Source organism: Calidris pugnax, unplaced genomic scaffold (assembly GCF_001431845.1).
Source record: "Calidris pugnax isolate Ruff unplaced genomic scaffold, ASM143184v1 scaffold109, whole genome shotgun sequence".
In the NCBI taxonomy this organism is placed as follows: domain Eukaryota; kingdom Metazoa; phylum Chordata; class Aves; order Charadriiformes; family Scolopacidae; genus Calidris; species Calidris pugnax.
Genome location: NW_015090844.1, coordinates 60078 through 75357, shown reverse-complemented (window position 1 = coordinate 75357; position 15280 = coordinate 60078). Strand labels below are relative to the sequence as shown.

Below are 15280 nucleotides of genomic sequence, written 5' to 3'. Positions count from 1 at the left end.
AACGACTTTCTGGGTTTGGGGTATGGGGTATTTTGTTGCTGGTGGTTTTGTTTGTTTGTTTTTACGATATTGCCTAATAGATCTCCTTACAAAAAAAAAAAAACAAAACCAAAAAAAACCCACACAAAACAAACAAAAAAAACCAAACCCAAAGTCATAAATTCTTCCAGCAAGAACAGAGTCAAAACTACCAACGTGAGGAAGAGACAGAAGAGTAATACAGTGATTTTGTTTGAGGAAAGATATGAAAAAGAGCACTATTTAGGAAACAGTCTACTTATTCGGCATGTTTGTCCTCTTACGATTTATTTGGGTGTATTTTTTCCCCAGCAACAAGCAAGTACACAAAATTTTAAAAAGTTATCTTTGTTTTTGAGCTCATCAAAAAGCTGAAAAAGCCATTAATCAACGGAGCCATTCTGAATTTTAAAGAGTGTAAATGTGACAGGAGTCTAGTATACAACTTACAATAAGAAAAAAAGTTACTTAAACAGATATTTTTTTTTTGAGAACAGGACCAAAAAAAGAAATGTGGAAACTTATCAAGCAAAATTGCTTCCAAATAGAATATGGGCATACCCTCCATTCACAACCCCTCAGTACCATATCAGCTCAGTTCCCAAGTAAGCTTTTGACAGTAACAAACACATGGATTAAATACTAAGGATAGACCTCCAGTAAATAAATATAACTCCACAAAATTGAATACAGTCTTGTGTCACTGACAGGATTGTAACAGAGCTACAGAGATTTAAATCAGATGCCTCTAAATTGTTTTTTCCTCATTAAAAGTATTGTTTCTTCTAGATTCCTGGAGCAAATGAAAATCATTGTTTGGGACTTGGCTAGTTATGCTAGAAGTGGATCAGAGAGAACTGCTAAGTCAAAGGATCTTTGAGACTCTCGCATTTTCTATTTCCTACTCGTGTACTTCTCCAAATTCCCAAGGATTTGCAATCCAGAGATCCCCAGGAAGAAATTCCCACTTAGGAAGACATAGCTAAACTTAAAAAGATCACTGTTGGTCATATCCTTCACTTTCACTAATTTCCATCTCAGAGATTTCAGATGCTGGGGCTGGAAAGCGTAGCCTCACCTACTATCCAGAGCTTCCCCAATGCTATGCTCTGATAGCCTGTTCATTGCTTGGAAATTGCCAGCGTCCCCATCTCTGTGGGGCATTTCTAGGAGCTACTCAAGCAGTTAATGAAAATGTAAACAGAAGCAGGCAAGGTTATAACTACTATCAAAATAAACAAAGTGCTACTTAAAACAAAAAAAGGTCATCTTCCATGCATAGAGAGAATTTGCAATTCATTACTTCTACCCTTACTCCCCCAACACTGAAGCAGCAATGTCACCTTTTTTTTTGGTTGCTCTACATAGAAAGAAATAAGTAGAACTAAACATCAGTAGCTTCCTGGAAGTCACAAACTCTGCACCTGAGCTGCCCTACCATTCCACCACTCTCTCAATGACTTCTGAACTGGGTTAAATATGCAGCAGCAAAAACAACAGCAGCAATTTATTATCAAACCTAGAAATAAAAAACAAAAACAAATGTTGCAAGTTCCCTGGCAGATTTTCTGGTGTGTCTTCAAATGCCTAAAATTACAAGCACAACACAGGAAAAGTACAAGAGAAGCACAACTGACAGGCAGATCACCAATACGGCAGGTAATGTCTCATTTCACTCAACAGGCTTCCATGTCAGAAGCCGTCGCTGCAGCAGTCTTTGGGTCACCTCACCAGAGGGAGCAACCACAGGGACCACAATACCTTCTCCACCCTTAGTCCAATTCTGAAGATATGGAAAGGTCTGGCAAACTAATGGATTTCACACAGCTTTCAAAAGCAGGAAAAAGACCTTAAAGAGATAAAATACATCAGTAACCGCTGTATCCTTCTTATAGAAGCTGCTTTACTGGAGACTGTACAGCTTTTCCACTCTGACTCAAAACTTAGCCTCTTATTTGACCAAAAAAGAAAAAAAAATGCAGGAAAGGAAGGAGAAACAATATGTACAACCTGCAGACCATTAAATTCTTGCCATCAAAATACATCCAAAGAATCAGCTAATTCAGTGACATGCTGCCATTTTCTCCATTCTGAGCAGCACTGAAGCCACACCACCAGTTCTACATAATTGCAATCACACCATTTGCAATCGAAACCTCACCGCTCAATGGAGCCAGGCTTGATGCCTAGTTATTGACTTCTGGTCCTGTGCAAGTAGGGGTTGTGATTGCTCAAGGGGCAGCACTGCCTGCTTTGCATGCTGCAGGTGTTACAGTGAAGGGTAAAATGTGTAAATGTGGGCATATGATAACATCCTGAAATCCAGGATGATTACAGAGACAGCGATAGTCTACAGAAATAACATTGATCAGTCTTGAGCTACCTGTGGGGAAGCAAGGAGAGATGTTCTGAAATATCTTAAGGCATCTTGCAATCATAGTACCTACTTCACCTTCCTAGCAAAAAAAGTTGGTGTATAAACACACAGCACTTCTCTGGATAGCCAGCTGTGGCAGCCAATGACACCTCAGCTAGAAATTATACTTTTCCTCAAAGTAAAATCTAATAATCAGGACCTAAAAAACTTTTTCTTGATCTGTATTAACTCCCAAATCCTATAAGTCATTTCCAAACATACTCCCTAGCAATGTTTCTGCTAATACAGCATTATTGTCACACTTTCTCCTAACATTTAGAATTATTTTGTCCAACACCTTTAACTCCCAAACATCCTTCTTTGTTTTAATACTTTCAAAAAAAATGAAGTAATCCCTTCCCCACACCGGACATTATGTCATTAAGGGGAATTTTACAGTGTTACCATTTTTTTCTTAATTTCTTTTTTACTCAGCACCGGTACTGTGCTCCTCTGCCACTCTGTGTGCATCTATCTGATCCTTACAATTTAAGTTGATTTTTCTACAAATTTTGCTCTCCCTGCACTTTTTAAGGAGGAAAGGCAAGTAGCACAAGTTGTGATAGTGTTTGCAATTACATCAAAGATAGATGCATTGGTGTAGGGTGCACTGGACAGAGGCATTACACTCAGTTGCAAAGGAATAAAAAAATTGCTACAAAGCATGACCATATGCAATTACACTTCTATCACCTGTGAGACAGGTGATACTCACCAATAACTTCTGACCACCTTTTGCAAGGTTCAGACATACTAATGTTCATGCCTAACCTTTACTATATTTTAATCAAACTCTAAATATCAACCTAAAACAGCTGGCCACCTAAAGAGTCATAGAATGCTGCTTCAAGGGCAAAATTAAAATGGAAAATCATTCACCACATCACCAAATGGTTGTTCTCATGGAAAAAAAAAAGTATCAGGAAACTACATCTGGCCACAAACAAACAAAAGGAGAAAGGAAAATCTGCTTATATGAGTTTCATGGATGAAGTCATCCTGGATCGTGAAAAGCAAAACCACAACAAAATCCCTCAGAAAGAGATTATTCAAGTTGAGGATTGCTCCCTACAGTATTGTTGAAGCCCTTGCACCACTGAGTATTCACTTCTCCAAAAATAAATCTTCCCTCACTCCCTGGGAGACTATTTCACAGTCGAGTGGATCTCAGTGTTGAGATGCTTTTCCCAACGCTTCGTTCTCCTTTCTGTATCTCTCCCCATAAGTCACAGTTAAGTCCTCCTTACCATACATAGAGCTTTGTTTTCTGCTGCTTCTGCCAGGACTTTTTGGTTAGGGGGTGAGATTATTTCCCTTTGTTAACAAAAGAGAGATAACATTTCAGTCCTCTCCAATTATTAAGAATCATTCCTATCCCTTGAACATCCTTGTGTTATTTACTTCATGACAAAAACCCCATACAGTAAGAGACACACAACTAAGGCAGAGCTCAACAGTTTGTAAGTTCTTTTAAAGCAAAAAGCTTTAATGGCAAGTTAAGCTCCAACACAGGAAACTTGCTACTCAGGTTCTAGCATCAGCCACAACAGTCCCAGTGTTTCCTGGTGTCTTTCTTCAATAGGTCAAAAATTGGCATATGTTAAACACCAGTAACCTTGGATTTTTGTCATGTCTCAATTCAAAGAGTTGAGAAAAAAAAATTATTGATGCAGAAACAAAATGTAATTTTCACCGGGTAGACTAATAACTCCGTTTCTGCTCAAAATTACTGTAATTATTTTTTTGACAGCATAAGGTTTACTTAAAATGGAGAAAGGTTGCTTCTGCAATCCAGGAATGCATTTGTCCCAAATAAATCAATAAAACCACACAAATCCTGGTATAAAGCAGAGTACAATCACAGCAGCAACAACAGAGAGAACTTCCTTTGCTAACGAAACACTACGGAAGTGCCGTGTACTTGATATGCAGATGATAACAAGAGAAATTATCTTCAAACCTATCACGAGGTCTTCCGTTTCTGTAATTCACTAAGCATCTTTACTAGTGTGGCAGAAAAAAACCCACACACCACCTTATTCTTTTACATACAGACACCATCTCAACACTGTTTAAGCATTAACAAAAAAGCAAACGTAAAATTGAAAAAAAATTATTTCTTTGACCATAAATTCACCAGGCCACAGAAAACAGAAACACTTTCTCTGAGTCTGGAATATCAGTGCTATGCAGAATGGTACCCAGACACTGCCAAGTCTTCAGCACGAAGAAACAAAGATTTATTTAGACGCTGTGGGCCACTGGCTCCAAACTGTGGACTGTGAAGCTGTTTCTATCACAATGGTGAAGCATCTGCCAATTTTTAAGCTCTAAGGCTTTCCCATTAACCCAGTCCATTATTCTCCTATAATTTCCAAGAGACAGAGTTATTTTTTTCTGTAACATATGAGACACAAACTCACTCCACTCTCTCCTTACGTGTCCTCCACAGGTTCATCAGATCCTCTGCAAAGGCGTTTTCTCTAACCTCGATCTCTTGCAGATAAAAATCTACTATTGCATCATTGCTTTTTCTTGGGGAATATGTCATACGTACTGGGAACTCATGAATGGGGCTACATTTAGAAGTGGAAGAATTAGCTGCCTGAGGACAAAGAAGAACAAGTGGAAAACATGATGACGTAACTTACAAAGCAGATACAGATGGGAGGGAAGAGAAAAAAGAAGAGGATTAAATCCTCAGCACATACAATTCAAAGGCATTTAAAATACAAAGTACCAGCAGCAAAACTAGAACAGACACACAGCAGATACAAAATAGAACATGTATGTGAGATTACCTTCCAGACCTTGTCACAAGCACCATGCGCATGCAGATGGAGCTGAAGGATGACAGTGCCATGATACCTTATAAGAAGGAATTCAATTTTCACATGCTACACTTAGGGGCAGGAAAAATACAATTATAACACATAACAATACATGTGAAGGTTTCCTCTGAGGTGCCTGGGGCTGAGACTGAAGAATCTGGGATCATAAGGATAATACTGGAAATACAAGTAAAAGTACTACTAGCATCCTGAGTCCCTGGACAAATACTGGCAACGATACCACTGCCATGTCATAAAACGCAATTGAAATCATTGTATTTTCACTCCATGTTTGCTTCTGACACTGAAATGCCTCCTCACAACTGAAAGTATCAAAAATCTCATCAGTTCTCTGTGTCAGTGCTTGGTAAGCTATAAACATCAGCAAAAACAGATCTGGGAGTCAATTAAAGAGAATTCAGAAAGTGAGTAAAGAATCACAGCTGATGAGTGAGAGAACAAAAGAATAAACTTCTAAGGCTTGGTTTCTCCTCAGCAGAAAATGGCTTCCAGATTGGCACCCTCGAAGCTTAACATGTTGATCCATACGTTTTCTGTTTAGACAGGACTGTAGCCAGAAGATTTGCTCTTTGGATAATAAAAGCATAGTGGAGATCCTTAGGGGGATTAGGGATCTTGGTTAAAAAAAGTTCGTATTTCACGAATGTTCTTAAGCAACCATGGTCATGGGATCTTAGGGCATCTTCAAAAGATTCAGTTAATAAATAAGCATACAGGAATAAACAGACCAGAAATTATAACAGTCTGAATATGTAATATTCAGGTACAACAGCAGGTGCTTTTTATTCTGTATGCTAAGTCCTCCTCATGTATTTGGCATTGGCTTGGTTATAGGAAGTATGAGATAACCCACTAACATGCTGTGTCATCACAAAGCACCAGATGGATGCTCTAACTGAACAAATTCTCTTCCTTTTCCCACTCCTCTCCTCCTAACAGCATATAACTTTTAAAGAGCAATGACAGTTACCAACATGGAAAATCCTATGCTGATAATTATCAAAGTGTAATCACTGCTCCAATTACTTTAGCCAAAATTTGTCCTTGATCTTGAAACCATTTATCCAGCTGTCCTCCACAGTGCTCATGAGGCTTCAGAAAGGGCTAGTTTGACCAGGGTGAACACAGAACTATGCACAACTGAAAGTCTCAGGCAAGTTTGATTTTATCCTAAATAATGCACTCCTGCCACCAACCTCATGTAAATTCCCCTGACACTGCCTTAACAACTGACCGATACTTTTTTGCATTTTCACCATCCCAATTTCTCCTCTGAGGGAAACCCTCCCCCCCAGAAAATTAACTAGACGCCTCCCTTTCCTGTATTCACACATCACCTGGAGACTACTGCGGCTGGACCATAAGAGTGGTACAAGGACTCTTCTTTGTTGGGTGGCACCAATGGACAACAGCTGGGTTTCCAGTGAAGCTGCAGTGCCAGACTGCTGCCTCACACTTACTCTTCTCTGCAAGCAGAGTCTTCCTTTCTAAAACCTACCGTCACTTTAGCCGGACCTCCCATGCTGTTCAAACTAAACATGAATAATTACAGGTGACTTCACAGCACCCCCACTTCATACTTTGATGACTTTGTATTTGCAAATGTTGTCTTCTGTCCCCATCATGAATCCTCAGAGGTGCTAGCTGAAGAACAATGAAATCCACCCAAAGACTGCACTAGATTCTTCTCAGAGCCACTAAAGCAGAGTGAGTGTTACCTGCATCATCAGCTTTGCCCACTATTTGGCAGCTCACTACATCTGAAAAGCCAACATAAAAAGGATGTCACCAAGGTCTGTAAGCTACTACGCTGTAATAACCGTGTGCGATACTGCAAAAGGGCAGGAAGCTGAAGCCACAGGATTCCTGTCATTCAGTGGAGAAAGGGAAATTTTTCCACAAGCAGAGTAAATAAAGTGACAGTAAACATGCACCTGGTTGGAGGAGGTTAAGCACGGTGTGTCTGATTTTTTAACATATTAAGCATTAATGACCATGTCACAAACTATTATAAAAAAAGGAAGAATAATCACTTTTTTGTGTACTGTCATTGGCTTCTTGAAGTTCACATGATTATTAAACCTTCAGACTAATATTAAAAGTGTCTTAACTACAAAAGTATAGAAGGTATCACTCAATGTTTCCAATGTCCAATGGCCCTAAAGACACTGTTCAACACATTCTCCATTTGAAAACACAAGGCTCTTGGACAGGCAGCTTAGAAAGTCTTCCTTTTCCAAATAAATGAAGTGCTGTTTCTTAACAAGACAAGAACTCTTACCTTTCTGCTGATGTGCTATTCTGTTATCCAGAGTGTATCTAGTGTATGTATATAAACCTGTACCACAGTGCCTGTGGATGCCACTACTTGCAAGGTCATACATAGAGTTTAACAGTGCAGACTAAAACTGAGTTGGGAACTGTTCAGGTTTCAACACTGGTTGAAAAGTTGTACAGTGGAAAGAAAAGAAAAAAAATCAGAAATATCTTTGGACCTCTACCTAAGAAGTCATTATCTTCATGGATAAAGATGCTGCATCTTCAATAAAATATGAATTTGTATAGCAGAAATGTGACACAGAGAAGTTGCCTTTGCTCCATGCACAAGAAAGGTGTTCACTGCAGCTCGAATTCCTAGAGAATCACCAAAAGGCAATCATTTTTGGAGTAGAGAACTTGCTACTTTTTTGAAAATTGGCTATACCAATATTAACTGTAAAAAAGCTAGGATTGCACTTCCAATACTTACTTTTCATGCAACTTTGTTTCCACACTGCCATTCAGTTCAAAATGCTTCTATTGGCTATCAGGGGGTAATTTATCCTGAGGGAGATCATCTCTAGGAGATGGAGGAGATCTGGTCTAAAAACTGGATCCCTGTGTCACAGGCATTCTCATAACCAGCACAGCAGAAGATATAGCTGATGCTCCATGTCACCTGCAATAACCAATGTAACCCAAAGAACTACCTGGTACATTACCAAGACTACTTTTTATCTAAAAAAAGTAGTGATACATGCAGCTTACAGATGTCCTAATCAATTTATTCTTCTCCTTCCAGTTTACTTATTTGTATTTCTTTGAGACAAAAATTTCATTTTCAAGAGGCTGTGATATCTTGGCTCCAAAACCAGTAATAATCAAGTCAGTAGCTAACTAGAAAAACTAGTTCTTTTTAATGAAGTAGTTAAATTTGAAACCAGAACAAGTTTCAATGTATTGTATATCAAAGCATTAAATGTGTGTAACTCCTAAAATGCAGACATGTTTTCTGTAGCCTTAATTACCTTTAAATTTGCATTCAAAAGCAGCTTGACCTAAGCTGAAATAAAGACATTTAGTCTTTACAGTTTTTTTTAAGTAATGAAGTAAAAAGATATGTGAGACTGTATTAAGTCTCTAGCTCAACTTTAACTGCAACTAAAATTGCTGACTGCAAAATCAGTGTGGCCCAAACAGTATCACACTCAATACAACTGCCTGACTTGGACAAGACTTTAAACTAGGACTAACCAATCAGACTAATTGTCATAAGGCTGTAGTTAAAAGTCTAAAGCCTGGATGTTGAAGCTAACGCAGAGCCAACATTACGAAGTACGGTGCTGTCCCCTCGGACCGATGCCCAACTCCTTGCCAAGAAAGCAGCATGGAGCTCAAACGTCTCTCCCACGCTCCTCACAGCCCTGGCATGGTCCTGCACCAAGCAGCTTTCAAGGACTTTGGGATTTTCTCATTGTTATGAAATAAAATTAAGCATGCCAAAATCTGAATGATGTCATGGCAATCTCATAAGTGGATTACATTAATCATTTATCAGCAAGGGAAGATAATTCTGGAGTGAGAGCAGAACCCTGAGTTCATCCCTATTTATCACTCCAAGACAAAAGGTACAATAGCTGCAGATATCAAAAGTACATGTGAATTTTGTGGAAAGGGAATATAAAATGGCCACTGAAAATGCAATGGAATTACAGAGCTATAGACTGGTTTTACGTGGACTCTTTTATTTAATACAAGTCTCTTGTCAGCTCACCACAAAGTCAGCGGGGGAAATTTTCTTCATTAGGTAAAAGGTAACTGCATAGTACATAATTAGTAGGAATGCTGCTTAATAAATCTTTCTTTTTTAAAAAATAGTGCTCCAATCTTTAAACTGTTGCAACACAATCAAGCACAAAGAAATGTTTTATAAACTTCTGGATGTTCCTTTTCTCTCTTTTGATCATCTTAAAAATCCCATTTAGAAAAAAAAAAAGAAAGAAAAAAAAATTATCAAGTCACTGGATAAGCTAATACAGCAAATACACCCATATTTCAGTCCTTTCCCGGGTGGAATGACTGTGACAAGACGGACTTAAAAACCAGCACCCACCAGGAGGTAATCACCTTTTCCCTCAGTGGGTGGATGCTCTCCACCCCAGCACTCCCGTTGTCCCATGGGCAGCCCAGGGCACGGTGGCTGCTGTGTCCCATCCCACCGGGTTGGTCAGCAAAACCTTCTGCACACTCTGGTGTCCAAAACCTGTGAGAGGCACAGCCCTTGGGCCTCAGAGCTCCACGCTTCAGCTAAGCCAAGAGCTGCAAACGTGGCATGTGTCAGCCCTTGCCTTAGTCACTCGATTTGAGCAGAGCTGAGATCAGATGGCATTTAGGGATGATTTCCAACTCAAGTCACTCTACGATCATAAAAAAGATGGTGTAAGAAAGCTGTTAAGAAAAGAGAAGAAAAAACCTCAGCTCCCCAGGCACATCATACAAAACATACCAATTTCCTCTTCCAACACTGGATGCAGTACCCACTGTCCCAAAATTCACCCGAGACAACCAACATAGAGAAAACTACTGGGTTTGCCAGTTCTTTGTGTTCGAAGAGCGTTAGTTAAAGCATTCTGCTTACTTTAGCCTAGGGAAGACCTAGAGCAAGAGCTTTTACCCTCTGCTTCTTCCCCCTGCTCTGGCAAGAACTTTTTTAGGTATTACTCTCAATTGTTCTTTTAAAAATGTTTTTCGGCTTTCAATTTATATAGTCTAAAGAGAAGTTATATTTAAGATTTCCAAAGCACCAAGTTTTTAAACATGACCAAAGTCCCATCAGGACAGACACTATATAAATACATGGTAACAGTAACACTGTTGGCAAGAATTGCAATTCACATACCAGAATAAATTTTTAGAAGTACAAGAAAAAAAATCCACAAATAAAACCTAAGCATATGTTAGGGGGGAAAAAAGTCATATTCACGTATGTTTTAAATCTTCCATTACATTCTGATTTTTTTTTCCTCCTCCTTCTGTTTAAAAATACTTTCTTTTACCCAGCCCCCAATTTCTTGCCCACCTGAATACCCACCAGTTTTTGAGAACACTATTTTTCTTGTAAAAAAAAAGAATTCTGAATGACCACCAGAAAAGGAACTATCAGTAACCTTTTCTCTTATGCACAAAAAATGAAAATAATTGAACAGAAATAAAATTATTTATCCAAATCAATATAGGGCACCGAACCTGTACCTCCTAGATATTGAACCACAGATACGGAAAGGCAGTTCTTCCCCTGCTATGCATACCCAGAATGGAGAAAATAAAGTAACAATGAGTTAACGTAAGGTAGTTACAATTGATCTTGGTAGCAGATGGCCAAGTTTTGTAGACTTCATGGCTCTGCTGTCCTGGTGTTTTCCTGATCTGTGCTCATCTTTAAGAGTTGAAAGTTTGAATATCAAATTCAGCAGGGATGCTCTTGATGCACAAAAAGGGTGCCACAGACACTCAGAAGAGTTTAATTAGTTGAAAAAAGAAATTAACACTAAAAATATTCAGCCCAAATTCCAAGGACATGCTGCTCATCTGTCACATTCACCCACAGACTTTTAATGAAGTCTCTCACTCCCTGCTCTCACATTTTCCTCAGATGGGTGACAGGGTGGTCATCTTCTTACGAAGAATAATTTTTATTGAAGTGCTCCTTAGAAAAAAAGGAAGCGAGTAATGTTTAATCACTGGCTTATGAGCGACATTTGAAAGACTAAACAGATAAACCAAGAACATGCTGGACAGCAATGGGGAGAGAATATAGGTCTTTAAAAATATAATTTAAGCTCTCTAAAATTTTTAAATGTTCTGAAATAATTGGCTAAACATTGCAGAACGTCTCCTCATCCTTTCACTTAGCAATTGGAAAAACAGAGGCTCCTAGTGTGGTCTACCTCACCTAGACTACTTATTGTTTTAAATACTTCTAGTCCATTTCTTTCACTAGTTTCCTTGATGATGTACAAAACCCCAGTGCTTATTCGCCAAACAGTCGCTTGTACAGGCTGACTGGGCGATGGAAACTCCTCCCAATAAATATGTGCAATTTGACAGAACACAGCACAGGAAACACCTTGCAGGACATGATCCTGTGAGGACAACACAATGGACCAGGCAAGATGCCACTTTCCCAGTGGCATCTCCCCATTGGCTCCTTGGAAATAGATCTGCAATCCTATTCCCACTCCTCCTCCCATGTCAAGACAGACCCTCTCCAGCAGAAAGGGTCTAGTAGAAAAATGCCATTCTATGGTCCCAGAGTATCTTCAGCTAAATCCTCTGTCATTCACAGCTGTAATGCACCCATTATGCTGCTCCCGTATTTATTTCTTCAGGATTAGGACAAGTATGATCATCATTATTTGCCCACATATGTGAAAGTGGCAAATAAAGATGTTTCCCTAGACACCTTCAGTAAAGCAACACACAGCTGTTTTAGAAGAACAGAGTCTCATGCAGTGGAAACAGAAAAATACTATCACACTGCTCTGAGCAGCTGGTTTAGCAAATCAATCAATACTACGAAGCAAAAACAATCAATCTGTTTTTCAGAAACCTTTAACCCCTACACAATATGTATTACATGCAATCTATTAGAAATAAATGAGCAGAGAGTTGTTTGGTTGATCTCTTATTAAGCAGGAATCTCCACCTTCTATGAAACCAGAAAAACACATTTAAAAATGCATTGCTGGAACACAAAGGCTTGACTTAAACCTACAGTAATAGGATCTTGTTCAAAGTTAAGCTTCAATTAATCAAGCTGCACTGCCTATGGACAACATGTATTAAACTATCTGAAGCACGTCTAATTTTTTAAAAAATTACTTATTTTTTTGAGCGTAAGAGAAAAGGTCTGATTCTTGTAATTCATAGTCTCATGTAAATCCAGAACAGCAGACAATTTGTGTGCAAAGGGAAAGAAATGCTGAATCTGGTCTGAAATATCTAGGCCACAAGATGCAAGTTAAAAGTTTTAGCTCCCTGATTTTTCCTTTGTTTTGCCTGTTTGATGGCTCTAGAGTTTACTTCATAATTTATTTATTTCTAATGTGATCAATCGCTTTGGATACTAAACCTGAACTCATACATGCAGTAACACCACTGAACCAATACAGCATGTATTTTCCCAGACATCTTTCCTGGATTTACTATTAATTTTTCCTGATTTTATTTGCCATAAACACTACCACACACTGAGACAGCCTAAAGCCAAACAACAAAACCACTGCAAGCAACTACCCACATTGGCGTGTTGAAAATACAAAACAAGCAGCTGTACAGAAGATTCCATTTCTTTGCACCCACATGTCTTCCATGTCAGCTCTAGCACTGGTAGGCATGGCTTATAAAAACAAAAGGTTAACTACAATTCAAAGATGCACATAATCTTCGTATTATAGGCTTTTTAGGTTTAAGAACGCAAGCATTGCATATGTGGCTTAAAATGGTATCAAAGAAGTCAGAAGCCAATTCTTGCTCCAATTAAAATCCATTCAAATCAATCAAACAATTCATGTTTCTGGTTAGTGTTGTTTATTAGACAGATGACACAAACTTTAACCTCAAAATTAGTAGTCCCTGATTTTAAGGCATTATGCAGTCTTTACATCCACACAGAACAAACAAGATGTTCAGGTTTATCTCCAAAAACCCACACCCACTTTCCCTGCCCCATAAGAATAAGGACCTGATGGACTACAAGATTTTCACCTCTGGCATCCACATCCAGCATCACAAAATTTCTTTCAATGCATTTCCTAGGCTTTAAACACATGAAGACTGTTTTAACAAACAAAAAATTGGGAATGCATTTATGCTTTTCCCAACATGTAAGGAATTGCAAACTTATCGCAAACAAATGATTGAGAATTCAATTACTGACTCAAGAAACTGTGAAAAGGATTGTCAATTAAGTAAACAAAAAGAATTATACTAAAAAGCTTAGGTGTCTCTCTCTTCCTCCTCTCCAGTATACCCAAACTATCTTTTCTGTCTATCCAGATTTACCAAATCACCTTCCCAGCATTCCTACATTTTATAACCAAAGGACTAATCTGTGAATACTTTTATTTTAATAGCCTTCCAAAAGGCTGGCCTTGCATCTGTTAGAAGACAGTACAGCAGCCAGAAAATTTGCTATTTTAAGTCAGGACAATGCATTAATGTAAGATAAAAGTATTGCTTCAAGCTACAACCAGAAATGTCCAAGAAAACTTGGACCGATGGATCATACAATTCATAATACACAGCCAACCTTGAACTGCCACTACTTTGTAGAAATCAGATTGGCCTAAAAGCTCACAGATCTCCTAATCTCAGATCCCATTTTCCAATGAAGACAAGCTGCCTTCTACTCAGGTTTACATTTCACTCATTAGACATCCCCAACATCCATCTCAAGGTGCATTAGAATGCTAAAATTTCTGCTTTTCCTGGGTTCCCTGTGGTCTTCCATTACCATTTACTGGACAATTAATTTTTCAGTATAAATACACACATGCACAGAATTCTACAGTAACTGTTCTCTGTTCCCAAACAGCGTTTCTGGGCAGTACACCCTTCCTTTTCCCCTCCCACCATTAGAACAAGAGGCAGACATGCACCTCATTGTTGGTTACCTGCACACCACTAAATCACACCGCCTAGAGAATAAACATGTTCTATGTCACCATCAGTCTTTGAGGAAAATCAAGCATCACGTGCTTGTTCTAGCCACGGGCTGCAAAGGCAGGTGCAGCTGGTCCAGATTTTAACAGCAATGCAGCAGAACCTGGAGCACTGTCACTGGAATATTTTCCAGGGCAAGTTGATTGGGACCCCATGGGCCACTGTCGCAGAGGGGATGCTGCAAGCCTGCAGCCACCTGAGTGTAATTGTTATCAGCTGGCGTGCCAAGAGACAAGGAATATGCTACATGGCCGGTCTGCCCTACACCCACATTAGCTCACTCTTAATATATGCAGAGTCAGGCAAACATCTCTCTGCCTTCTAGTTGCTCAGCAGCTATGAAAACAGCCAGATCTGCAACACGCTCTCTAAAGCAAACTGCAATTCCACAGCCTGGGAAAAAAAAAAAAAAAAAAAGCTACAACAGGGGGAAACCCAAAAAAAAAAAAAAAAGAGATGTAGTTTTCCAGCCTAGGCCCAAGTTCCCATCTCTCTGCAAAGGCAGATTGACAGACAATGGCAATGAAACAACTCCGGGTAAATTGCTCCTGCTAACACTGATCTTTCCAGAAAGCAGATGCAGCACATCGGGGCTGCGCTGACCGCGATTTAGGCAATCGTCACATCCAACTGCTTTTCCGGGAGGAAAAGATCAAGACGCCTTCCCTTTCCTGCAACCGGTACGTGATGGTGGCCGATGTCACCCACCCCCCCTCCCCAGCCCGGCCCAGGGATGGAGAGCAGAACTCGCTGCACCCCACCTGGGTCTCTCTCCACCGCCGACCGCGGAACCTCCACATCCCCCCCCCCATGTTTCCCCTTTCCCTTTTCACCACAGAAAAGATGCGGGGTGGGGAGGAAAAAAAAAATAATTACATATATACATATATACATATAAAAAAGAGCAAACCAGAGCATTAGAGTACGCACAGCTCCACGCAGTATTATTCCACGCATATCCCATCGACGTTAAATAGAATAATTAATTCCATGGATGGAATCGCGGCGCTCC

At 39.4% G+C, this 15280-nt stretch overlaps 1 protein-coding gene across 1 annotated transcript in view; it reads right to left on the bottom strand.

Moving 5' to 3' along the window:
* Positions 1-15217, bottom strand: part of APBA1 (amyloid beta (A4) precursor protein-binding, family A, member 1) — a 93836-nt gene extending 78619 nt beyond the window's left edge. Inside the window, exon 1 of the mRNA XM_014942654.1 lies at positions 15199-15217. The gene's annotated coding sequence lies outside the window, so the exon portion shown is untranslated. The remainder of the gene's footprint in view (positions 1-15198) is intronic.
* Positions 15218-15280: the final 63 nt, after the last annotated feature.